Source organism: Canis lupus, chromosome 4 (genome assembly GCF_048164855.1).
Source record: "Canis lupus baileyi chromosome 4, mCanLup2.hap1, whole genome shotgun sequence".
NCBI classification, from domain to species: domain Eukaryota; kingdom Metazoa; phylum Chordata; class Mammalia; order Carnivora; family Canidae; genus Canis; species Canis lupus.
In genome coordinates this window covers 43,577,517-43,603,097 of record NC_132841.1, presented here as the reverse complement: position 1 = coordinate 43,603,097, position 25,581 = coordinate 43,577,517, and the positions used below count along the sequence as shown (strand labels likewise).

The following is a 25,581-nucleotide window of genomic DNA, read 5'->3' as shown; positions in this document are numbered from 1 at the left end:
ATGAGCATTTATAATTCAGTTAGATGCTATGAAGAAGTGCAAGATGCTTGCATGATAGGAACACGTATAATATGACAGCTCTGTCCATGCTGGGCAGCTGGTGGAAGAGTGAAGCTTGAATGGATGTGTAGGAATCACGCAAAGGAAATGATGGGATTGGTGCAGTGGTTCTCAAAGTGCAGTCTCTGGACTGGCAGCATTAGAATTAGCTGGAAACCTGTTAGATATGTAGATTCCCAGATGCAATCGAAAGTCTAAAATGGAAACTCTGGGGATATGGAAAAGCCATTTGTGGTTTTTTTTTTCTCCCTGAAGAAATAAAATTTTTTAGTAGAAATTTAGAAACAGACACAAAAGTTGAGAGAATAGTATAATAAACTATTATATTAATAAACTATTATAATAAACTGGAGCAAGGATCAATATTTTGCTAATTTCATCTCATCTATCCTTACCCACTTCCTTCCACATACACACTTTTTTTTTCTTTCTCTGGAGTAGTTTATTTTTTAATTTTTTAAAGACTTATTTATTTATTTATTCATTCATGATAGACAGAGAGAGACAGAGACACAGGCAGGGGGAGAAGCAGGCTCCATGCTGGGAGCCGGACACAGAACTCGATCCCGGGACTCCAGGATCGCGCCCTGGGCCAAAGGCAGGCGCCAAACTGCTGAGCCACCCAGGGATCCCCTCTGGAGTAGTTTAAAAGCAAATCTCAGACATCATATCATTTTACAAACACACACACACACACACGCGCGCGCGTATTCCAGTATGTATTCTACTCAATAAGGACTTTACATTTAAGCGTTGGGCATTATTACACCTAACGAAATTAACAGTAAGTCGGTAGTCAAGATTTAAACAAAGTCCCAGCACTGCATATTGGCCACCTGAGTTTTAAACAAGCCTTTGGGTAATGCTGACACATACCAGAATCACTAGCGTAGAGCCTGCCAGGAGGGGGACAGTGTGGTTTGAGAAGCAGACCAAGGTTGAGTGTGACCGAGTGGAAGCCGGTGGGGAAGAGAGGAGGTGATGGCAGATGGGATCAGGTCTGGACATGCTCTCAGGACAAGAAGAGCCACTGGAGGTCCTAAGCAGGGAAGGTGACAGTTCTTTACTGAATGCTGATGAGACTCTCAAAACTAAACTAGCAGACAGGAATAGGTCTTCTTGATGCTCTTTTTTGTTTTTGATGCTCTTTTATTAAAAAAAATAACTGATATTTTAACACATTCACATTTACATGTGGATTTTCACTCAAAAAGCCACAGACGGTCACTGTGTCATTCTAAACCTCCTCCTCATTCAGCTCTGCATTGAGGAGCAAGCCCCAGGTCTGCACACACACGGGCAGGTAACTCAGAAACGGCTAAGGTTCCTGGGGGTGGGGGGTGGGGGTGTATGTGTGAACCCCGTGCCTCTGGAGATCCAGAGTTCTTGCTTCTGTAGATTTTCTTTAGTTGTTTTGGCATTTTCTGATAGGTTACAAACCTATCTTGCCTCAGCACTTCATTGGGTTGGAGTTCAGGGGGGCAGGATCCTGTTTTCCAGACCAGAGGGCTGAGGCTGTGCTCCATAATCCCAATGTCACAGAAAGCTAGGGTGTGCTCTCTGGTCCCTCATTTTTTATTCTAGCTGCCCAGGCAAAGAGGCGGTGCTTGTGGGGGGCATGGAATGAATGACTCTGGGGTCAAAGGGCACTTGGGTCTTCCCTGCTGTGCAGCACTGCTGGCTAGAGCCCACTGCCCTCTTGCTGGTCCTTCTTAAGCACTCCCCCCATCCTCTTCCCCCTCCACCTGTGGTCATTGCCTCTGACCCAACCTCTACTATCTATCCCTCCCTACTCCCCCCCTTAATATCAGAGAGTCATGGTAGCACCTCCCAGTACGTTTTAAACTAGTTTAGTGGGTTTTAGACTGCTATTTACCTGCAGAATTGTTCTGTGCAGTGGGTGTTTCCAGTAGCACCCTGATGGACAAAACAGATCACACTGGAGCTTCTCTCACTGAGGTGGTACCATGACAGGCGAACCAATAACCTGGTGTACTTTGACAGATTTTGAGCTGCTTCCAAGGAAGCTGAGGCACAAAGGTCAATACCTTGTCTGGCCACTCAGCAGAGAGGGCTAATGCCTTCTCAACCCCTTGTGCCTATTTCTAGTGCTCTGGCCCTTTCACACCACTTCCAGAAGACTTACAAATGGTCAGAGTTCTGGGGGAGAGTGTACTCCATGAAGACTTGAAGTGTGGCTTCATCTGCACTTGTTTACAGTTCACTGACTTGAGAAACACACATTCTAGATGAGAAAAAAAAAAAAACCCACAATTCACCCCCCACCCCACCCCCAGGCTGGTCCTGCTAGGCTTGCAAGGGGTAGGAGACTAGCTGAGAAGCTCAACAGTGAGGGAAAAACCCCAAATAGCCTGCTTCTCCACTCTTGCTAATCAGTCTCTGTATATTCACAGCGGTGAATCAGAGCTCCCCTCACAGAGGAAGCTATGAAACTTTAAACATTCTGACTCTTATTTCCCCTTTGGGGCTAATCCAGAAAACTTTACTTTAGAAATAATAACAGTGATAAAAAAATACCTTGAACATGCTTAACTAGCCCTTATCACATTGCCGGTATTCTTCTAAAGTGTTTTGGCATAGGTTTCAATTTCTCTTTCCTATCAGGAGAGTGCAGGAAAAACTCCCAGACGTCACTGCAAAATGCTAATTCCAGCTCTGGGGGCAGGCATAATGGCAGGAGGGTGAATTGCTATGGAGATAATACATTCTGATGGACACATGTGCATAATTAGAAGAACCCATAACGAAAGGGGTCATATCACTGGTCTGTGGGGGAGGGCAGCTCCTCTGTGCCAAAGTTTTGGCAGCACAGAAGTTCTAGATAATCCTGGGCTTGCTCAGTGTTATAATCTTACCACCTTCTTTAAAGAGAGAGATTTCCAAATGCTGCCCTCCGACAGGGATGTAGATGTAAAGCACCACGAGATACTAGGAGTCCTAGCTTAAGTCTGCACTTAGAGCTGAACATTTGAGGAGGGCCTGCTCTGTGTCCCCTTCTACTTTAAAAGCAATGCTGAGGCAATTACCACTGTTGTAAATTCACGTGTAAGGAAACCATAGCACAAAAACTAAGGTCTCAGATGCAGCTTACCCAGAGGCACAAAACGAAGAGGAGCTGGGATTGAATGTGTCTGACTCCAGAGGCTTGTCCTACCTTTGCAAAACTCCAGTGGTTCTTTGGAGGAACTTGGCTCCTCACATCCCTCCTGTACCCCCACTTCTCCTTGATATTGCCCAGTTCGAGAGGAGGACAGACTTCAGTACCCACGGAGATGAAGCCTAGACTTTTGACTTGAAGACAGTATTTTCCTGGTTTAATACTGTCAAATATTCTGGAGTTAAACAGTATTTTATTTCAACATCTTTCACTTAAGGGGTCACACTAAAGCGTTAGCATTAATGAGGTGATGGGGATGCAACGGAATTCGAAGAGGCAGTCTCTTTTGAAAAGAGTTGAATGGATATCCCACATCATGTAATGTAAACTTGTGCATGGAAGTTAGTTTCTGAGTAAGTTCTGGATTGAGGTTTTGAGTTAGGCAGCAAAGCATTAGGAGGGGAATGGGAGCTAAAGAAATACAAGGTCCTGTGAGGACTCGGTGGGCATGCTGGAAACAGCAAGCCTGGATCCCTAATTATCAGCAAGTCCTAATTTCTGCCCCATATGGCTCAGAGTCTGTAGAAATAGGGTTAGCAAGGTTTTCTCTCATAAGGAAGATATCCCATTCCCCTCCCCACCTTCCCTCTATTTTTAAAATATCTTAACATACCACACTATGCTATTGCACTTAAAAATACAGAAAGGATTAAAACTGCCAGACCACATTAAAACTAATGACTGGTTTGGTGCGACCCCTCATTGCCTTAGCGTTGTCCATTGTCTGCAGCAATAAAGAAACATCACAGGCAATTTATTGGGAGTTATTCTCAAATGAATTGCATTTGCTGAGAAGAGCACATTTAGCATTTGGTGATTCATATGTGGGAAACATTATTGCTCTGGAAAAGAGCTTTAGAATAAGTGAGATTTAGAGCCCATGGGGATAAAAAAAACTGGAGAGTTAAGTTTAATTAAAAAAAAGCATGCATTCATTATGTATCTGTGCATGATTATGGGTTTGGATGCAAGTGCATCAGAAAAGTTCTGCCTAGATCCCAAATGGTGCTCTCTCCAGCAAGGAGTGGGATTGGGAGATAAGAGTTAAGGGGAATAATCTACATTTTCTTTCAATAAGAAATAGAGGAAAAGAAAAATATATGATCCAAACCATATACTTTATAACATTTGATATTTCTGTATTGTAACTTTTATAAGTATTCACAGGTTATTTGCGTGTACTTGAAAGTTAAAATTAAAATGAGTGATTACACTTTCAGAGCCCCCTTTTACTGTCCCTGAGAACAAGAGGGGGATTTTTTTTTTTTTATGCTTTCTCACTAAGTATTTTTAGCCTGTGTGCTCCAAGAGGCTGATGCCAGGTCCTCTGCTCTGCCGAGCCCTGCCTGTGTCCTTGCAGAACTACGGCTGTGAGGACACAGCTCTGTGCTACGATCTCACACCAAAATGGGGAATCATTGGAACACAATTACCCACTGTCTTTCCTGTCTCTGTTGCTGGTTTATCAAGGTGCAAACTTACCTACAGCCTGCCAGTTAGAAGACCTGTTGCCTTACTTCCTTCAAACCTGTAACTCTGCATGCACAGTATTCCTCCTTTGAGTTACTTTTCTCTTGTATATGGGACAGGAAAGATATTCCAAATATTTTGTTAATCAGAAGGCCAGTTATTCAGCAGTGTTCAAGTATCATTATATCTATGGCAAAGGCCAGGGAGGCAGCCTGTATACAAAAATATTAAATACCATCAATTGTGAGTTCTAGGTTGCAACAAAACTGAGTGACTTTTCCTCCCCCCCCCCCTTTTTTTTTTGATTGGTCATGTCCAATATTTCTCTATTGACTTCAGTGATGGTATATACATAAAATAAAGAAACTTAGTTCCTTAGAGTAATACACAAAGATGTTTTTGAAAATATAGGAAGGTAGAATTACCTATTATTCTTCTACTCAACCACTGAAAACATTTTATTTCTTTCAGTCTTCTATGGATACATTTATGTGTGTGCATATGTTTGTAAATATATATAAATCAATATGCTTTTAAAATATATATAGAAAGGGAGACAGGTCTGGCTTTATGCTTTTTTCACTTAATATCACATCACAACCTGGGTGGCCACGTACAGGAGTGGGAAGAAAATTTTCTATTGTACATCTTTTGAATTTTGAACCATTTGAATTGCCTATTTAGAAGTAGATTAAAATATAATTTCCTATTGTATTAAGCATTTTCTGTGCTATTGCATTTGTATGCTCATCTTTTTGAGTGGCTGCATTATATTCCTTGCAAACATGCTGGAAGAGATACGTGGTGACCAGGTCAGTCACATTAGTGATGGTCAAATCACCTCCTCCTCCTGACCTTCTCACCCTTGCCCAGACTGTCCTCCTAATCTGCCCGAGCAGCATGCAGCCCATGGCTTGGTCTGCAGAGGACTAAGGCCAGGTTTCCAGCAGAGCTGATGTCACTCTATGGGAATGAATCCTGATGTCAAGAAGCATGAGTGGTGGAGAGGGCAGGAGACTGTGAAGAGTCTGAATTAATAGCATCTCCAATTCCCAGACCTTTCATGGACCACACTGCTAAGCCAAGAAGGGACAGAGTGCTATATGGATGGATTGCTCCTAACATAGTTCCGGAGACTTCTTCCTCTTAGAACAATGGATTTTTGGAACACCTATAATCAGGGTAACAAACTATGCAAGGAAACAGAAAGGATCTGCACCAAAAAAAAAAAAAAAAAAAAAGTAATTGTAAAGACCAGCAAACATGGCTTATTACAGATTTTCCTTGGCCTGAAATAATATAAAAAGGCAGACCAAATAATAAAATTCACTGCAATTCTTCCAAACCTGATTACTCTATTTCATAAAGAATGATAAAGGTATTCAAGCTCTATTTCAACTAAAAATGCTTCCCACAGAAGGCTTATGGAGGAGCTGCAATCATTTCTTACTTACACAGAGGTGTACACTCCACAAAACCTGTGTAAGAGGCTCTACAGCAATGTTCAGAGAACCCACCTAACCCTGACCTTGACTAGCTGCTCCCTTACAGACAAGGATATGACATGGAAACCACATTGGGGTACCCACCTAGGGCTTGCATTTTCTCCCAATTGTCTCAAGGGCTTTTCTAGGCAAACCTGTACCAGACACCGGAACATCCGTCCTCCAGTCACACATCCATCCTGCCCCTGTGTAAACAGCACCAGAGACAGCAGGGGATAATCCTGAGCTGTTCTCCCACAGAAGACCACTATTTAGGGCACAGTTTTACTTCTTATGGAGTCCTCCTTTGTCTACAGAAGGTGAAAACTGGTGTCTGATTTGGCCTGCCTGCTCTTAAAACAAAAAACAAAAAACTAAGCCAACATTTTAAAATTGGGAAATTTGTATAAACATCTGAATTTGTGGCTACTCTTGAAAACCCCTAGTATTCAATGTTTACGCTTTCCCTTCTGTGGCATAAAGCTCAGTTGGCAGCTGCCCTCTGTGGAAGATGCAGGCAATTTTTATCTCCAGTTCGGTTTTGTTCACAGAAGTCCCCGTTGCCTCCTAACATTAGGTCCCTGTGTCCACTGCCATTTGTCATCGGGCTTGCATTGTTGTTTTTCTCATCATAGAAAAATAATTTTATTATGTCTGCCTGCTTCACTCAATTACTTTAGTTGAAGGCATTTGAGTTGTAATCCCTGGCCTAGAGTTCTGAGGATATGGCCTTAAGATTTATTTAGGCATTATAGAAAGAGACCCAAAAATACAAAACAATGCCTTTAGCTTTCCTGTGCACTGTGGCGGTTCCCTTAACTCAGCTCCTCCTTGCATCAAAACGGCTTTCTCGTCTGGATTTGAGCACGTTCTAAGGCACTGCAGCTCACGGTCCACTGAACCAAGACGCCGGACCCATCTTCCCAGGCTTGGCCATGCTCTCCAGTTGTCTTCCCAAAGAAGTCTTGCCTCCCCCTTTGTGCTATGTGCTTTAAACCCATTAACTTAATTTGTTACAAATGTGCGGCATTCCCTTTCTTGTTAAACACGGACAGATAGGTACATGATTTCAAAGCTGAGAGAAGCACATAATCAAATGATTTTGTGCAGAACCAAACCATCTGGGATGAAGACAAGCTTCTTAAAATAATTGTTTTCTCCCCTTGATGGTGGATCACAGAGCATTTAGCTCTTTGGGTGATTTGGTTTAGCTACATAGATGAAGTCTGTTTACTTGCACGATAATCAAACCACAGGTTCAATGTAACTTACTCTCTCCTGTCATAGAAAAATCAACCAACCTCAAGACGAAAACATCTAAAGGAGCAGAATTTTCATTACATTAGCTTGCTCCAGTTGTTTAAATAATTTTTTTTTATCCACAAAGACACACATTTATATAATCCCCTATGTACATCCGTTTGTTTATACACATACACACATATTTGGCTACGCATCAGTGATGGATCCCGTGACACTTGCAAAGTTGGGTCTGTGCACTTGATCAAAATGACCTCTGCAAATAGGACTTCTTATAAGACACAGTTTATGCTGCATCTTCATAAGAAGGGCATAGGAGACTGTGAGGGAAGTTACAGCTCCCGTCCCTGTTTTGTAAAGAAAACACCAATGAAAATCCTAGGCTCCGTAGGAGACTGTGAGGGAAGTTACAGCTCCCGTCCCTGTTTTGTAAAGAAAACACCAATGAAAATCCTAGGCTCTGGGAAACAGAGAGTACAGCCTATTGTTTTACACTAGGTACAAAAGCAAAAAAACCTGGGTTTAAAACCAAACAGCTTCTCCATTGGTTTGATGAAAGCCAGCAGCCTCCTCTCTCTGCCCTAACCCTCATCTCAGGCTGCCTTCCCAAGACAAATAGTGCACGGTAATTAAATACCAAATGATTAAAAACACTTGTGAGGGAATAATTATTATGTATGTAGCAGATATATGTATTAGACTGCAGTGCGTACGTTTTGAATAATTTATGGGGTATCTGAGCTATAGTAGCCGTCCTGTTAGGTTCCCCCTTTTCTGTACAATCTCCAAATGCTGGTGTAACGTGCATGTGGGAGAACAGCTGCGTTGTGGATTTGAACTTACTTTCTCTCGCTTACCATTAGCTCCCAGTGAGTATGCTTTTAATGAAGAGTCTGATTAAAAATGGGGTTTTGAGAAATGTTAAAATTAAATGCATGGCTTAGGAAATTCTTGAAACATTCTCACTACACGTAAGTCCTGTTAGCGTAATGAAAACATATACATGTACTCTGGCAATAAGAAGTGGCCATCATTTAACCATTCTCTGATTACCTTTCTAAATAAATCCAGCCTGATTTCAGAATAAGGGAGATTTACGTTAGATGGCACATTTGCCGTCAGGATTTTAGTAGGCAAGGCAGCAGTTTAGAGCTCCAGCAGATTCAGATTCACGTCTAGGCTCCGTCACTTTCTGGAGAAACGTTTTTTTCATTGTGTCTTAGCTCTCTTGCCTCACTTATCTTAGACGGTCCTACGGAGGAGTCACTATAATAATGTTCGGAAACTGCCAGAAACCTAGCCTGCATAAATGAACGCTGGCCATGCCAGACCACTCTTAACTTTCTGAATTGACCTTCACTTGCATGTCACTCCCCTTTATCGAGTGCTTAGGATCCCCCAGTTTATTTTCACTTTCTCTCCATTTAACAGACAGGGATCTGAGAGGTCAGGGAAGCTGCCTACCACACAGCCAGGAAGTAGAGAAAGGAATCAGGGCCAAACTCTCTGGCTCTGAGCCATCTTTACCACATGCTGCCTCTATACTTCCTCTCTCTTGAGCCCCCCACTTTTCCTCCATGTCCGCATGCCCAGTCAAGAACTGGGGTACGTGTCCCACATGGACTGACCACTGAATATGCATCAGACCCTTCCATCCCTCTAACGACTCTCGGATAGAGTTTGCGTGCTTTCCAGGTGAGGGAACTGGGATGTATGTACTTGCCCATGACTCCTCAACAAGTGGCCAAGTTGGGCTGTGAACCCATCTTCCGCCAAGCCAAAGAAGGCCCTTGAACTTTCTGCGCGGCTCCCCTTCACTCCACTCGTTTTGTCCTACCCTCCTGTCTGTCTATCCAGCCGGGATGCATCTATGACTGTGCATTTGGCTTTGGGATTCTACCTTAATCTGTTGGTCTCCTGATAAGAGATTCTCTTCTATAGTCTGAAGTACCAACAGCCTAGAAGCCAGGATGAGCACTTAATTCCAGACTGGCTGTTCTTGTTTGAATCATTTTAGGTCTATTGGTCTTCTCTCCATAATTTGACAGCAAACTCCATTCCACTTGCCAGTACCTCCGCCTCCCTGCACCTTGCTCTGTAGGCATTCATGGTTGCCCTTCTGACCAGAAGACCAGATTTAAAAAGCTGTACCCATTAGATTTCCCCCAATCCAGCTGCTTTACTTGAATGCTCAAACTCACTTATAAATTTAATATTTAAAAAATATAGGTCCATAAAAAAATCCATAAAGGTATAAAATAAAAAGTAAAACCAATTATTTTTCCCCCCTAACTCTGACCTCTAGTATCTACTTCTAAAGACTTTAATGTTTTGTGTATCTTTCTTGAAAATGTTTATATACATACTGGCATCTATACATGTTATTTAAAATAAGCACAAATAAGGAAATAATATGCACACTATTCTACATTTTTCTTTTTCAACTTAATGGTATCTTTTAAACTTCACCTTATCTTGTCCATATCTGCACATGCAGCTCTAGCTAACTCTTTTAAATGACCACGTGCTATTCCTTTATACACGGATGTGCCACAAACTATTAGCTGGTCCCCTGGTGAAGGCTGCCTCCAGTTTCCTGTGAGGACAGTGAACTTCAGGATACATATGTCTTGGAGTATTTTGTGAATATATCTACTAGAAAAATTCCTAGCTGTGCAACGGCTGGGTCTTAAACGGTATATGCAGTTAAAATTGTGATAAATATCGCCCAAGGGATCTCCAAAGAGTTTGTACTAATCCTATTTATTTTGAGTAGTTCACATAGACTCTGTAGGTCATGGTCCCAAGGAGGGCCCTGAACTAGGGCTAAGGCTGTGGGCAGCACCATGATCTGCCCGGGCTTTGGGAAAGATTTAATCACCGTCAGACAGATCCACAGTGGCAGCAGTACTAAACTGTCATCTGCATGCAGAAAATGCAAATCACACACCGACTGGGTCCCTTCCACTTGCTACTGGATTATTACCAACTGTCTGGGAACAGTGATCCTCCTGGGAGGGAGCAATCCTAGCTTCTAGTCCCAACCCTGCCCCTCAGGCAGGCTCTTCTCTTGGTTCTTTAGTTTCTTTATTCATGCATAAGGTGGACCCAGGGTTACAGCCAAAATAGGTGGAAGGCAGAGAACCTAACTCAGTGGCTGGACGCAGATGGCCACTGATAGGGGAGGAGATGTCCGTGTATAAGGACTGTATCAAAATCCCGTCCAGCAAACTCCAGGGAGGGGCTGGTGAACATGTCAGCCAGTTACTGTTGCTTGAGCCCGTTTCTCAGGGAAATCCAGAAATACAGATTTTCATGCAAAATTTCTAGTATCTTTTTCTAGAATTTTTAAATGCTAGAAACTAGAAATTCAAAATCCTACCTGATATTTAATATTCAAAAATCCGTAAGTTCAAAGTAATACTCAAAGTAAAATTGTCACCACTCTGCAACTCTTTATTCTGAAAACTGGTAGTTAGAAGGAATCAAGCATTTATCTGGTTTTTCCTATAGCAACTGTGTTTCAGGGTAACCAGCTAGTCTAGTTTTTGGAGCTTTTTTTTTTTTCCTCCCATAGCAATTCTAACTAATAGATCTAAATAGAATGGTAGAAAAAATCATTTTACAACTTAACCTCCAATTAAATAATTAATTTGGGCGACAGTCATCAATGAATGTTAAATCATTGAATTAAAGGCTGGTTCAGGGTGCCAAATACTTGGTCACAGATTATTGCTGGCAATGAAGGTGGAAAAATTTTTTTCTTAAGATTTATTTGAGAGAGAGAGTGTGGGCATGCATGATCAAGGAGAGGGGCAGAGGGAGAGCCTGACAGAAAGAAAATCCTCAAGCCAACTCCCCGCTGAGCTTTTGAAGCCCAACATGGGGCTGATCCCAGGACCCTGAGATCAGGAACTGAGCAGAAATCAGGGTCAGATGCTTAACTCACTGAGCCACCTAGGCACCCCAAAAACACTTTTAAAGAGAGGGATCAGATAGTAACCATCTGAACTCATTAATCTTAGCATGTGAGCAAGAAGACAAAGGTTAGGCGTAACTTGACGTGGTACTCTGAAATACAGTGTCACTCGTGGAGGCTTCTTGTGAAAAAATTTAAGCCTGAAATCTAAGCAAGCCTAATTAACCAGCTGTTAGAAATATAGAGCTAGAGGCACAAGTTAAACTGTAGCTTAGAGGAACCATCAGGAAAATGCAGAAAGTGGGGCATATCTCACGACCTGGTTTCTTCCGTCATTCAAGGGCGAGAGAAAAACAGAGGAAGGAACTCTTCCAGATTAAAAGCAGAGGGTAATGTTTTTGACCAGCTCTATCCAATAGAAATATAATACGAGCCACAGATGCCAGCCCCTACAGAATCTTAAATTTGCTAGTAGCCGCATTAAAAATGTAAAAAGAAACACATTATATATTTAATATATAACCATGATATCCAAAATATTATAATCTCAACATATAATTGAGATAAGGTTGTTAATAAGCTATTTTACATTTGTTTTTGGCACTGTCCTCAAAAATCTGGTGTGTATTTTATGCGTATTGCACATCTTAATTTAGACTAGCCACATTTCAAGCGCTTGTAGCCACATGCAACAAGAGGCTATTGTGGAGAACCGCATAGTTCCAGGCTAAAAGAGCAATAACAACTAAATGCGATGTGTACACTGTGTCTGGTTTGTATTGTGAACAAACCAGTTGTTAAAAAAAATTTTTTTTAGAAAAATAGGGGACTTGTAATATGGCCTGGATATTGGATGATACAAAGGAATTATTCATTTTTTAAAGTGCAATAATGATGTAGTTTTGGAAGAACATATTTTTACTTTTTAATGAGGCATTCTGAAATATTTAGGGATAAAGTGTCACAATGTCTATAATTTACTTTAAAATACTTTGGCAAAACAACAACAGCAACCCCACCAAGAGCAGAATATTCACAACTGTTATCTTTTGTCTGTTTCAGATGGAAAATTTCAGGAGGCCAGCTGCATATCTGCATTTGAATCCCACTGCTCTGGGAAAGGAGAAGGAGCTACAGCAACCAATAAACTCACTCTAACAGGACTTCCTTCCTCTGGAAGGGAGGCCCAAGAGAACCTGCAGCCAAGGGAGGCTGTCCTGAGCCCTGCAAGAAGAGCCCGGCTGAGGCAGCACAGCAGGACCCAGCGAAGTCAGATCGTAGCTGAGCGCGGAGCCAGAGGAGGGAGGCCCCTCCGGGCGCCAAGCCCGTCACTTACCGGACTCCAGGCAGGACGCATCCAGCACTGTCCTTCATTAGCGCTAATGGAATTTCAAGGTCAATGACCAGTCATAAACATCAGCCCTAAATTAAGTGTATCTGAGGCTCCTTGCCCAGAGGATTTTTTTTTTCTTTCTTAAAAGCCAAGTTGCTTGGGAGATAGGGGAGTGTCAAAAATACAGTTAACCTTTCAAGATGAAAACATTATCAATTCTATTGATTTAGATCATAACTCGCTTCCACTTAACTCATCAAAAAGGATTGCCAATTTTAGAAATAATGTATTTCTCCGTCTTAGGGAGTCTTTTCTCACCTCTCCTTCCCATCTCTTTCTCCAGGCAACTTTTCTCTCAAGTCCACTGGGGACACCTTATACAGGAGATTGACTGGGGTCTGGCTAGATTGCTGACAACACCAAAATGCTGTACACCTCACCCGTAGTGCTTTGTATTATTGATAGTGGCTTCTCTGCCTGTCATTTCTCCCCCTCTCCTTCCAAACAGCTGGGAATATCCCTGCGATCCTTGTCATACAACATGACTAATATGTTCAGCTTCAGAGGTACAAAGGAGACAGAAATAAATGAAGGGATCGCTAAATAGGAGTTTTTCTATTCCTCCAGTGGGATGATGAGTAACTAGGAACAGACGGCCCCAAGCATCATCGCATAATCATCAGGTTGAGGGCCTGAAAGACTCTTAAAAAAACTGAAATCAACACCCTATCTAAGGTCAAATGTATGGTGGGCTTAGGTTCCAGGGCCAGAGTCAACAGCAATTTCTAGCTAAGTCCTAGTATTAACACACCTTGAGATTTACAAGCCAGATTTTAGCACCTCCAAACCCTTCCTGCTTGGCTCTGTCTGGGGCGTTGTGCCTTGGTTGTATGCATCAGCTCGCTTCCTTGCCTACTTCTGAATCTGTGTGTGGCACTGCAGGAAGGGAAAGAACTGTCCCCTGACATAAATCATAGTCAAACTCCCTATATGGTTTTTACTGATACTCCATGCTAAAAAATTCCAACCAGACTCCGAACAAGGCACCTCTTGCTGCAGACATTAATGGCAGATTTTTGTTTTGACAAAATTTTGTCTGTACTGAATAAAGATGGCCATAGCCCTTCCACCGTGCCCCTGTGGCTCCCCGCCAGCCCTCTCTCTAAATCCTGGGGTCTGTTGTAATGTCTCCTGCTTCCCATCAAAAAAAAAAAAAAAAAAATCTGGTATTGCTTTTATGTCCATATTATCTCTAGAAGCATACCCTCCAATATGGAAGGTTTTGGTGTGTGAAAATCTAATTCGTCGTTAGAGAAGCCAAGGAAACCTGTGTGGTGTTATTGTGTGATTCTCTTTTCCCCAGGCTGAAAGGGTTAGCTTTATCAAGCTAATACAATCTTCTTTCCCAAGACAGACTAACTCTGACTTTAAACAATCTGTGAATAAATAGCTCAACCTTCCCCCAAGTCTCTTTCCATTCATCTCAGCTGAGGAATGAGGGAATATGGATTATCATTTTGATTACAAATATATTTCTATCTAGAGGAAAATCTACAAAGGGCTAAAGTCACCTCTATAAATTTAAACAGTCTCCAGTTAGCCCTGAAGAGTTAAACCTTTTTTTTTTTTTTTTTAAACATCCTGGTGCTTCAAAGATGTTATGTTAGATAGATGTCACATTGATATAATAAACAGCAATGCCAAATCTACTGAATTAAAGGAAAAGAGAACCACATGCTGAGATTTTTCAGATGAAATCAGGTAATGACAGGGAAGAAAAATGAAACCGCATTTAAAACGGCTTGAGAGTCCAAAATTCAAGGTGTGGAGAGACTCCTAGCAGGAGAAATCTCAACTGTGCACTGCATTCATCATATATATATATATATATATATATATATATATATATATATATATATATATATGCATTTCTGCCTGGTGTTCCAACTTGGGTAAAAGAAAAAGAAAATGAGATTTAGAGGGTCCCTGGGGCTAGTAATACTTTGGTAAAGGAAGTTCGTATATCAGTTGTCACTGAGGCCCCAGCCATGTTGTCAACGGCTACACTAAGGTGAGGGTTTTTAGAAGATATTTTATAAGAGGTTTGTGAACCCGATTTGTGTTTCCAACAACTTCCTTGCACTTGCCATTAATTATAGTCAGGTGGAAGAATCCAGCTCTCGGGGCGCTGGATCCACGGACGGACGCGTGGCACGGTTAGGGCCAGCCCCAGCATCCACGCGGCAGTGCAGCCTGGGGGCGGGGGGGGGGGGGGGGGGGGGGGAGCTCGCTGAAGCTCTACGGAAAGACGACATCTCAGCATCAGTGATGCATTCAAGGTTCTACAGGGATGGCAAAGCTCTCCTTTTTGTCTAGCCCAAAGAACCCTGGCTTTAATTTGTGCCCGCTTCATTCTTATAAATGCCCTGTCCCCGGGGCCATTCCACTTCTAGAAATTTATCCTATAAATATACCCTGAGTAATGTATAAATATAGACACAGGAGGATGTTTACTATAACACTATCTTAGTGATACTAGAAACGACTTAAATCTCTATTCGTGGTTGCCTGGTTAATGTTAAACTAATTTCTAATGCATCTAGACAAGAGAATACCAAGCAGTTTATTCAAGGAGAATTATGTTCAGACGTGGAAGCATTGCCATGATATTTTGTTAAGTGAAATAGTAAACTTCAAAACAATATGTACTCTGATTCCATTTAATTAGGCATAGAAACTTTCTGGAAAGATAACCAAGTTTTCAATAACGGCCATGTCTGTAGAGAGGAACTCTTTTATTGTAAGATTAGGTAGTACTTGATTTGTATAAAATAATGTTCTCTGGTTTTTAAAAATTAAACACTTTAAAACTCAGTTAATTAAGATAAATTGAATACATGCTAGGCTTTTCTAGATTAAATACCACCAAGTGCTTTAATTTTTCAGCAATAAATTATATTTTGGATTCTATACATTATTGTTTAAAGTTACTTCCTCATTGATAAAAAGTGGGAACATAAAAGCCAAGAAGCTTTTTCCACACCATGTTTTGGTGATCTACCAATTTGATACTACTTAGTATGCTTTCTTCTATTCAAGGACTTTGCTTTGAGAAGTCAATGTCCATAATCAGTAGTAAATACTAAACAATTTAGAATGGATAAAATAAAAAAGGGACTTTGGCTTTTACTGCATGGAAATGACTGTCATTTCTTTCCAGCAGGAATCCAGGAAAAACAAACAAACAAACAAACAAAAAACAAAACATAGTTTCCAGAACGGCAAACTCTCTGTAACAATGGCCTTGATTCTAGAAGATAAAGGATTTTGGGATATCTGGTCCTATTTGGACTGCATTCTAGAAGAGATTCAACGATAAAAGGCTACAAAGTAAAGAAGTCAGGCCTGCCTTCAGGGAAGATGAGCACGCTGATTGGATTCATTTGGCCTGTATTTTGGGAGTTGAAGATTTTAACTAGAGGCCTGTGGCCTCTCACATAGCACCCATGTGTACTTCCCCCGTGAACTTCCCCTCTGCACCTCTGAACTTTCCCTGTGCAGGACACCACATCCTTAGCTGGCACAACAGCTTTCTATACCCAGCCGACTTTGTGGAGAGCAAGGAGAACAACTTAACTATAGGCTAGGAGGACAATCTCAGAATGAATTATTCACCAGTGAGACGATCGCAGCTGCAGGCGGGAATACAGATGCCTGCACCCTCCACCCCTATCTGATCAACTACCTTATTCCGTATGGAGTGTGTGGGCATTCAGGGGCTTTCCACATTGCTTCCCAAACTGCCTTCTTTTTACATCTTCCAGTGCAAGCTTAATTCTCTGAGGGGGAGAGGGGAGTCTCCTCTCTTAAAAACCTCTTTTGTATATGTCAGTTTCTTCGTCTCTCTCTTCCTGGCTTATTTAAGCTAAGTTTCTCTCCCAATTTTATTTTATTAAACAAGATTTTATTTATTTATTCATCAGAGACACATAGAGGCAGAGGCAGAAGGAGAAGCAGGCTCCCTGCGGGGAGCCCGATGCGGGACTTGATCCCAGGACCCCGGGATTATGACCTGAGCCAAAGGCAGACTCTCAACCACTGAGCCACTCAGGTATCCCCCAATTTTATTTTTAATAGGAATCACAGACACCATCAACTCAGTATTTCATGCTGCACTCACTGATGTACTAGGTCCAAGGCATCGCATAAATACCCACGATGCATGGCTCACCTATAGTTTATGGGCTAACTGCAATCTCCTCACCTGACCCCTTGCTATGCTCCTTCAGTGGAGGAATAGCTTAGCATAATGACTGAACACAGAGGCTCTGGCACTGGATGGCTGAGGTTTAATCCTGGGTCTCAGATTTAAAATCCTCACCTTTTCCCTCAAAATCTGTGTAGTTACACATCACCTGTTATGTGACACGTAAAAGGGAATGACAGAGAACCTCAAAGGGGATATTTCCCTGCGCATGATCATGCACAGAAAACACCTTTCCTTTTTCTTCTCAGTCTTCTGGAAATCACTCACAACTGCACACTCCTCGTGTTCCCAAACACCCTATTTCCTCCACTGCTTCCCTCCAGAGGTGCACACTGGGGCTAATCTATTCACCTCACGTGCAAGATGAAGAGGGCAATTTTATGTAGTAAAGATATATGGGACAAGCCAACCTCAAGTTCACATCCGTTAGAGCATTTCTCTGTTGGCAACATTTTTACAAGCCTCTCACAGCTATACGCTTAATTAAAATAAAAGGGTGATATACATCATTGCACCAAGTCCTTGCTGATGTAGAGGAAGGGAGGGGAAAAATGAGTGCATTAGTTTTCCTTTATTAAAAGAGTTATTTCAGCATGACATCTCAAATAAAGACTAGCCATTAGCAAAATTAAAAATTAGGTGAAGTTGATTTTGGGAAATGTACACCATTAGTGCCCTCCTTCTGCCTCTGGCTGCATCTTCTCCTGTTCTAGCTCCAAGCTGCTTCCGTTGCACTCTTGATCTGCAAGTTCCCCAAACTGATTATCATAATGATGGAATGACAAGCAGAGGAACAACAGTTTATCAACTCTGCTTGGTATTTATACTAAATAAGAAAAAAAAAAGGTCAACCTTTACTGACCATATACTATGTGCCAGACACTTTGCTAAGTACTTTATCCATAAATGCTGGTTTAATTATTTAAATCACTCTTAGAGGGACACCTGAGTGTCTCAGTCGGTTTAGGCATCGACTTTTGATTTTGGCTCAAGTCATGATCTCAGGGCTGTGAGTCTGAACCCCATGTTGGGCTCTGTGCTAGGCATGGAGTCTGCTTAAGATTCTTTCTTCCCCTTTCTAAAAATAATAAATAATAAACAACAAAAAACCCACTCTTAGGGAGTGTGGGTGAAGAAAAGCAATATTAATTGAACACTTGCCATATTCAAAATACATTCTGTGAGTTAATGCTCATACCAATATGTTACTACTCAATAAAATCAACCCCATTTTACAGATGAGCAAACTGAGGTTTTGAGAAATAACTGGCTCCATCCTGTAGTGTAACCATGTTAAGGAGCAAGGTTTCAAAGGGAAGTCTTTGTCTTTGCAAACAAGATCAATCCTACAAACATAATAAGTAGAGAGTGGGAACCAGTGTGAAGAAAAATCTGCAGAGGTAGGAATGTGCATGGTGCACTGGAGAAGGGATTGACTAAGACCAAGGGATTCTGAAAGGGGAGAGACAGACCAAGAGAGAGAGGGTGGCTGCAACTGCAAATGGTGGAACTTGAGTTGACAGATCATGTACTTATAATTAGGAAAGAGGAGGACTCCTAGGGAAAAAAGGTGTCAAGGATGATTCCAGCCTGGAGTCTTAATGATTGGGACAATGATAGAAGGCCTATGAGAAAAAAACGACTGGATTGAAAAGGTTTTGGGGATAGGGTTCACTTTGGCAAATCATTAGATGGAAGAAAAAAGGAACAAGTTGATGTCTAGAACATTCTATAGGCCAGAGGCCTGGGGATAGGTCTTGATGTTTCCCTCTCCTTAATTCTTGTACTTATCCAATCACCAAATTCTATCATTTACATTTCCAAGAAGCTGTGCAATCCACTTCTCTATGTCCACTGGCAACGTCCTCACTTGAGGCACCACCACCTCTTCCCGGGCTGCTCCAAACCCTCCACTCCCCACAATCAACTTTCCATCCTGGAGGGAGGGTGCTCTCCTACAAACAGAAACGTGATTAGGTAACTTCCTTATATCTTTTAAAGGCTTCTCAGTGTCCTTAGACTAGGGTAGGCATCAGCAAACTATGGCCTGTGGGGGCCAAATCCAGCTTGCAGCCTGAAATAAAGTTTACTGGAACTCAGCCTCTTGTTCATTTATGTATTTATTGTTCATGGCAGCTTCTGTGCCATAATAGCAGAGTTAAATAGTTATGGCAGAGACTACCTGGCCCTTTGCAGAAAATGTCAGTTAACTGCTAGATAAGAGTCCTTATAAAATGGTTCACAAGACCCCACCTGACTGGACCCTCACCTACTTCTCTAGTCCTTTCGTGCCTCGATTCCCTTGCTCTTGGCACTTCAGTCATCCTGGCCAACTTCCAGCTGCTCACAGGGGCCACAGAAATGGGGTTCAGTGGCCATGTATTGGCATGGCCTGTCGAGCATCCTAACTCCCCATGTTCCTGGGAGACAGGCCTTTTGGATGGAGGACACTTCTAGCTCCAGTCTTTGTCTGGCTTCCTTGTCCTGCTTCTCTTTCCTGTAGACAGGGGTCTAGTACCCTCATACTGCTCTCTGTCCTCTTCAAATGCCCCTTTTAGCACAGGAGCCCAAATCATCTATTGTACCTCATTTCAACTCAAGCCAGTGCAATGAATATAGGAACATTTGAGTTCTGAATCTTTCTTCTAAATGAAAGTCTTTTCCCTTAAAAACAGCAACAACAACAGCACTACCTTCCAGAGAACAGTAAGCAGGTGCAAGGACTTAGCAGAGCAGAGGGAAAAGATAGAGAAATCTCTTCCTCATATCCCTGAAATTCCATCATACAGGAAGGCAGTGGTCTCTTCCACTGAGGAAATCAGTCCCAATTTCAGACATCCAGTATTGACTGAACATCTAGGAGTCAAGAAGAATACTAAGTCTGTTATTTTATGCCTTCCTTCTGAACCACGTAAATGAGCCTGGGATCCATTACAGGTTACCAGGAGCTATTCTAGAGAGTTTAAGAAGACCAACACTTTTGTAACCATCTGTCAATTTTGTAGCAAATTAGGACGAAATGCTTACACATGTTGGATGGGCTCCCAGTTCCTCTGGGAGTAGCTCTCAGGAACAATACCACAGAACTGGCCAGCCAAGGGAGCTGCTACAACACAAAGCTGGGAAAGCAGGAGGCAACTGCCCCAACTGCTGGTTCCAGGGTGAGACCGTCCAGCTGTCATGTGGGGATTTTAAAAGCTATAACCCTCAGCAGTTGGCTCTGTAGCTATTACATGTCTGCAGAAACCACAACAGCAAGAGGGATCCCTGGCAGGCCCTCTCTTCCCAACGAACTCAGTTCTGGATTCCAGTCTTTGTATACGCGTATCAGATGGCAGATATTCAGTCACCAGCAGAGCCATGGGGGAGTCTGGGGACTGCCATTTTTAGCTTTCCCATCTCTGCATTATAGACAAGTATACAAGGAGGATGTTGGAAAGAACATGGAACGAGGCAATATGTAGTATGCATGTTGTAAACAAACAAACAAACAAAAACAAAGGGGTTGCCACTTCCCTGATTTTATAGAAGCAGAAACCACAGTTCTGAGGATGATGTGCTCACTCTCAAAGCCAAGTCCAGGTTTGTCAACTCTAAGCCTCATGGCTTATTCTAATATAAAAAAAGAGAGTGTCATTCATTATATTTAAAGGCGCTAACCAAGTGGTATTCTTACTGCCCTAAATGACACATTTCAGAGCTTAGCTAGCTGCTGGAAAGCTGATTAGAAGTCAGCTGACAAGGTCAGCTATGAACCCAGATGGGTAGGATCTGGTATCTCTATCAGCTTTTCTAGCAACTCACTATTCAGAAAATTATTTGCACAGGCTGTGTTCCATCCACCAGGTCGCTCAATGACAACAGTGCTTTTTTCCCAGTGGTACTAACTCAGAAATCAGGATCATCGTAGAATGACAACCCATAGCTCCCCAAACACAGGAAGACTGAGTCTATCCACCCACCTAACTCAGCATATGAGGTCCTGAGGAGAAGCTCATCTCTCTAGGAGAGAACATAGATCCCTCATCTACGGTTGCAGTTTTCAGAAGCAGACATGAGTTGTTATTCAGTTGGTCATTACTATCTAATCATTTCACCACTGGGTCAACACAGTGCCCAACCCTGGGAGCCCTGCTTTGTGCCTCTACCCTCCAATTCATCCTTCCTACTGCCAGATGTGTATTTCTACAATCTGATCTATGTTAGTGCTCTGCTCAAGAACCCTTTAGCTTGTCACTGCTGTGTCATAGATGAAGTCCACTTAACAACAACAAATATCCAATTAAAAAGCAGACAAAGGACTTGAATAGACTTTTTTCCCCCAAAAAGACATACTAATGGCTGATAGGCATCTGAAAAGATGCTCGGCATCACTAATCATTAGGGAAATAAAAAGTAAAACCACAATGAGATACCACAGTATATGCTTTAGGATGATTACCATTTTTAAAAGTCCTAGTAGTAAGTTTTAGAGGGGATATAGAGAAACTAGAACCCATGTGCAATGTTGATGGGAATGTAAAATGATGTAGCTGCTGTGGCAAATGGTATGACAGCTATAAAGTCCAAGGTGCCTGTTGTGGTATTCAATGCCTTAGACCACTGGGCTCCAACCTGTTCTAGCTTTACCCCCTTGCTTCTTCCTGCAATTAACTATATTGGCCATTCCTAAAGCCCATCACACCCTTTCACGTCTCTGGCCTTTGCTCCAACTGTCCCCTTGGTCCTGTGTCCATTTCTCCAAATGTGTGCGTGATAGCTCCCCCCATCTCCAATCATTTCTCTTGGCTTTTCACTGAGTTTAGAATCAGATTCAAACTCTACTGTTGCCTATGAGGTCCTTTGAGACTGCCAATGGACCACTTGTCCTCTTATTCCCTATCTGCAGTCACACTGGTCTTTTTGTTCCTAGAACACCCCAAATTTCTTTCTGGCCTCAAAGCCTGAGCTTGCATCTTCTCTGCTTCCAACATTCTTGTGCCTCTCTTCCAATGGCTAGAGGTTTCTTATCATTTGTGATTCAGTTTTACCTTTGAGAGAGACTTTCTCTGACTGCCCCTGCATAGAAGGGCCCCATCCTCATTCTGTAGCTATTTCCTTTGTGGCACTTATCAGAACTTGCATTTGCCTTACATATTTCCTTAACCGTTAGGATGTAGTCCTACACTGCCTGCGAATGTGTAAGCTCTGGTAACAGGGACACTGTTTAGCGCAGTATTGTTCACCTACCAATAACTGGAGGACTGAGCATGTTTGGCACTCAGTCAAATGTCATCCTTCTCTGAAGCTCTTCTCATTTACCTCATGGAACAGATCCCTCCTTTATCTGGTTTGCTTTGCACTTTCTTCCACTGCTAGCACATCACCTATCACATCGTGTTACAGTTAGCATGGATGTGACTATTTCTCATACCAGACGGAGAGCTTCAAGACAGGGATGATATATTATTAATTGTGACATTCCCAGCACCCAGTAGAGTGGTTGGCAAGTAATAGGTACTCAATAAAGATTTGTTTAATGTAGCATTTTCCAAACTTTTGTCACTTTTTTTCCGTCTTCAGGATTTTTGTCATGTTTACGTACACTTCCTTTTAAAATGGCTCACATTTAAATTATTAAAGAGGAGGGCACCTGGGTGGTTCAGTAGCTGAGCATCTGTTTTTGGCTCAGGTCCTGATCCTGGGTTCCTGGGATCAAGTCCTGCATCGGGCTCTCTGTAAGAAGCCTGCTTCTCCCTCTGCCTATGACTCTGCCTCTTTCTGGTCTCTTATGAATGAATGAATGAATGAATGAATGAATGAATGAATAAAATCTTTAAAAAATGAGGAAAACAATAACATCAATAAGAACTTAATGGGTGAGCTATAGTTTTCTCTATTATACATCAACAATAAATTTTTAAAAGTTTTCCCATGTATCCTTAAATGTGTTTACTACTAGTCTTTAAGAAACCCTGGTATATAGACTTGGCCCCTTGCTTTCATGCCACTCTGGTGTCCCTCTGGATCTCTGGATTTAAGCCATACCCAAGAAAGACAGGGCAACAGAGGCTGCTGTGTATATCACATCTGCCGCCCACTGATCCTCCCTGATTAGAAATCTGTCTCGGGAGCTGTTTCTTGCCCCTTTTTGGGTGACCAGGTCTTTTATGAGAAGGAAATGCCAAACAGAATTTTAAAATTTCTAGTGTTTGACATTAAATTCTCCTTTAGAGGAATTCTTATTTATTTTTTTAACATTTAAACAGCCGAGAGTGAATCTAATTAATATTTTAGGTACTGCTTTACTTAAAATAGAACTTTTAGAACCAAAACACTTTCACACTTGTTCCCTCACTTTCTCTGCATACTGTCTTTGGAAGGGAAATGGGCAATATGTTATACATGGAGAGAGTAACCCTGGCTAAGGTCATCAAAGTACCTCTGCCCAAAGTCCCAGGGCTGGTGACACGTCTGACTCTTAATGTGACTCTTTCCATCACGTTATAGGTTATTGGTCTGGACCCAGCAATAAACTATTCATTAAAAATACTGAGTAATGTGGGATGCCTGGGTGGCTCAGCAGTTGAGCATCTGCCTTTGACTTGGGGCATGATCCCGGAGTCCCAGGATCGAGTCTCACGTCGGGCTCCCCACAAGTTGCTGGTTTCTCCCTCTGCCTGTGTCTCTGCCTGTGTCTCTCATGAATAAATAAAAAATCTTTAAAAAAGTACTGAGTAATAACAAATAGCTAATATTTGGTGAGTGCTTATTATTGCCAGGCACTGTTCTAAGAACCTTCTCAATCCTCACAAGAGCCCAGTGAGTTAGGTACTCTTATTGTGTCCATTTCATAGATATGTAAACCAAGGCTAACAGAAATGAGATTATCTGCTCAAAATTATACCAGCAAGTCATACCAACCCCACCCAATGTCCCATAGTCATATTAAGCATTGTTATTATTGTTGCTGTTATAATGGCAATGGTTAACATTTTCTGAGGACTTACTATGTGCCCAACACTGTGTTAAACATTTTAGGAGATTTAAGCCATTTAATCATCACAGCAATCCTATGAGTAGGTGCTATCAGGACCTTCAGTTTACAAATGAGGAAACTGAGGCACAGAGTGGTTAACCCACCTACCCAAAGCTTGTGATCAAGTGAGTAGTGGTAGAGGCAGGACCAAAGGCAGGCCTGCCTTGAAGCCAGGGTCGGTATGGCTCAGAGAGGAGCAGAGAGAGGGCTAAGTCTGTCCAACTGGAAGTAAGACTTTCTAGAATTCCATCTCCCTCAGTTACTCTGCAGGGATAGCTGTCTCTCCTGATTGGCAGGTTATTTATCTGAGGCCTACCTGAGGAGTTTTACACACAGGCAGACAAACAAAGCCTGGCTTCTACTGAGGAGGCAAATGACCAGGGAAGACGGTCTGATGGCTCACATTGGTGCCTGGGCAGAAGAATACTGACCACTGGGAAGTGGCTGAGGCTGGCAGGGGGGTGGAGGCCTCCTCACAGTCAGGCTCTGGTTTATTCCACAGGGTTCCCTCCTTAAGGACTACAGACACCTTTGGGCCTGGTACCTCCACTTAAGGTGGGCAAGGAGGAGACACAGTAAGTCCAGGCCCCTGCAGCATGAGTCACCCTCAGGAGAAGAAATGAGGTCCTAGGTAGTGTGTTGCAAGGGGGAAGCCACCCACCTACCTCTCTGGACAGAAGTGAAAGCACAGATTCCTGGGCACACCTTCAAGGAAACAGCACCCTTGGGGGTGAGGACAGGCGATTTCAGGGTCCACTCTCAGCTTGGAGAACCCATGGCTGTATCTTTGCCTGAAGATGGCTCAGAAGTAGAGAAGACCATCCACTGTACGCAGGGCCGTCAGTGCAGAGGAGAGGACACCCTCTCAGTCTTCCCTACACAGCCCTGCTAGGGAGTGAGGCTTATATTTAAGCAAACACTAAAACAGGTAGGCGCTCTTGGAGGCCAAATGGTTTATCCTTTGGGGCTCCAAGGTCAGGTAGTCTGGTCTCTAAAATGCTCCCTGCCACTCCTAGCCAGGCGACATTGGGCCAGTTACTCATAACACCCACGGCCTCAGCTTTGGGCTCCACAGGGGAGACAACCACTTCTACTGGTGTTGGCACTGTAAGGAGAGAGCACAGACAGAGCTGGGCATGGTGTCTGGCACACAGTAAGTTCTCAGAAGTGCAAGGCCTGAGCACTGTTGGTGCTACACCTGTGATTAGGAAGGGAGGCTGGGGCACCCTCCTTCCTCAGCTCATGTCTAGAAACAGAATCCTGGGGAGGGGTTCGCAGGTGATACCCATGGCTTCATATAAGGAACAGAGCTCTGGTTCTGGAAATTCTCAAACCAGGAGTTCCCCCTGGAGGATTGATCCACCCAGCACAGGCTCTCTTGTCCTGTTTCACGGTGAAACATGCTGCAGTAACTTATATGCTTTTGTAAAGTGTGACAGCTTATATCGGAGGATAAAAGCTGCAGAGCTGCTGCCTCCCTCTGCAAATATGCCCCGACTGCTGACAGCCAGCCCAGGCCCACTGCCCTCCATGCTCCTGTCCCAGAAAGCCCGGGAGTTCCTCAGGTAGTCTTATTAGTATCGTCTAGATTT

General features: G+C 42.7%; 1 protein-coding gene and 1 long non-coding RNA gene across 2 annotated transcripts in view; one reads left to right on the top strand and one right to left on the bottom strand.

Annotated features, from left to right (window-relative positions):
• LOC140632323 (uncharacterized) overlaps positions 1 to 12,911 on the top strand; it is a 37,109-nt gene extending 24,198 nt beyond the window's left edge. Inside the window, exon 3 of the long non-coding RNA XR_012029842.1 lies at positions 12,434 to 12,911. This is a non-coding gene — a long non-coding RNA (uncharacterized lncRNA). The remainder of the gene's footprint in view (positions 1 to 12,433) is intronic.
• Positions 1 to 25,581, bottom strand: part of SLIT3 (slit guidance ligand 3) — a 591,163-nt gene that overhangs the window by 213,087 nt on the left and 352,495 nt on the right. The window lies entirely within an intron of this gene.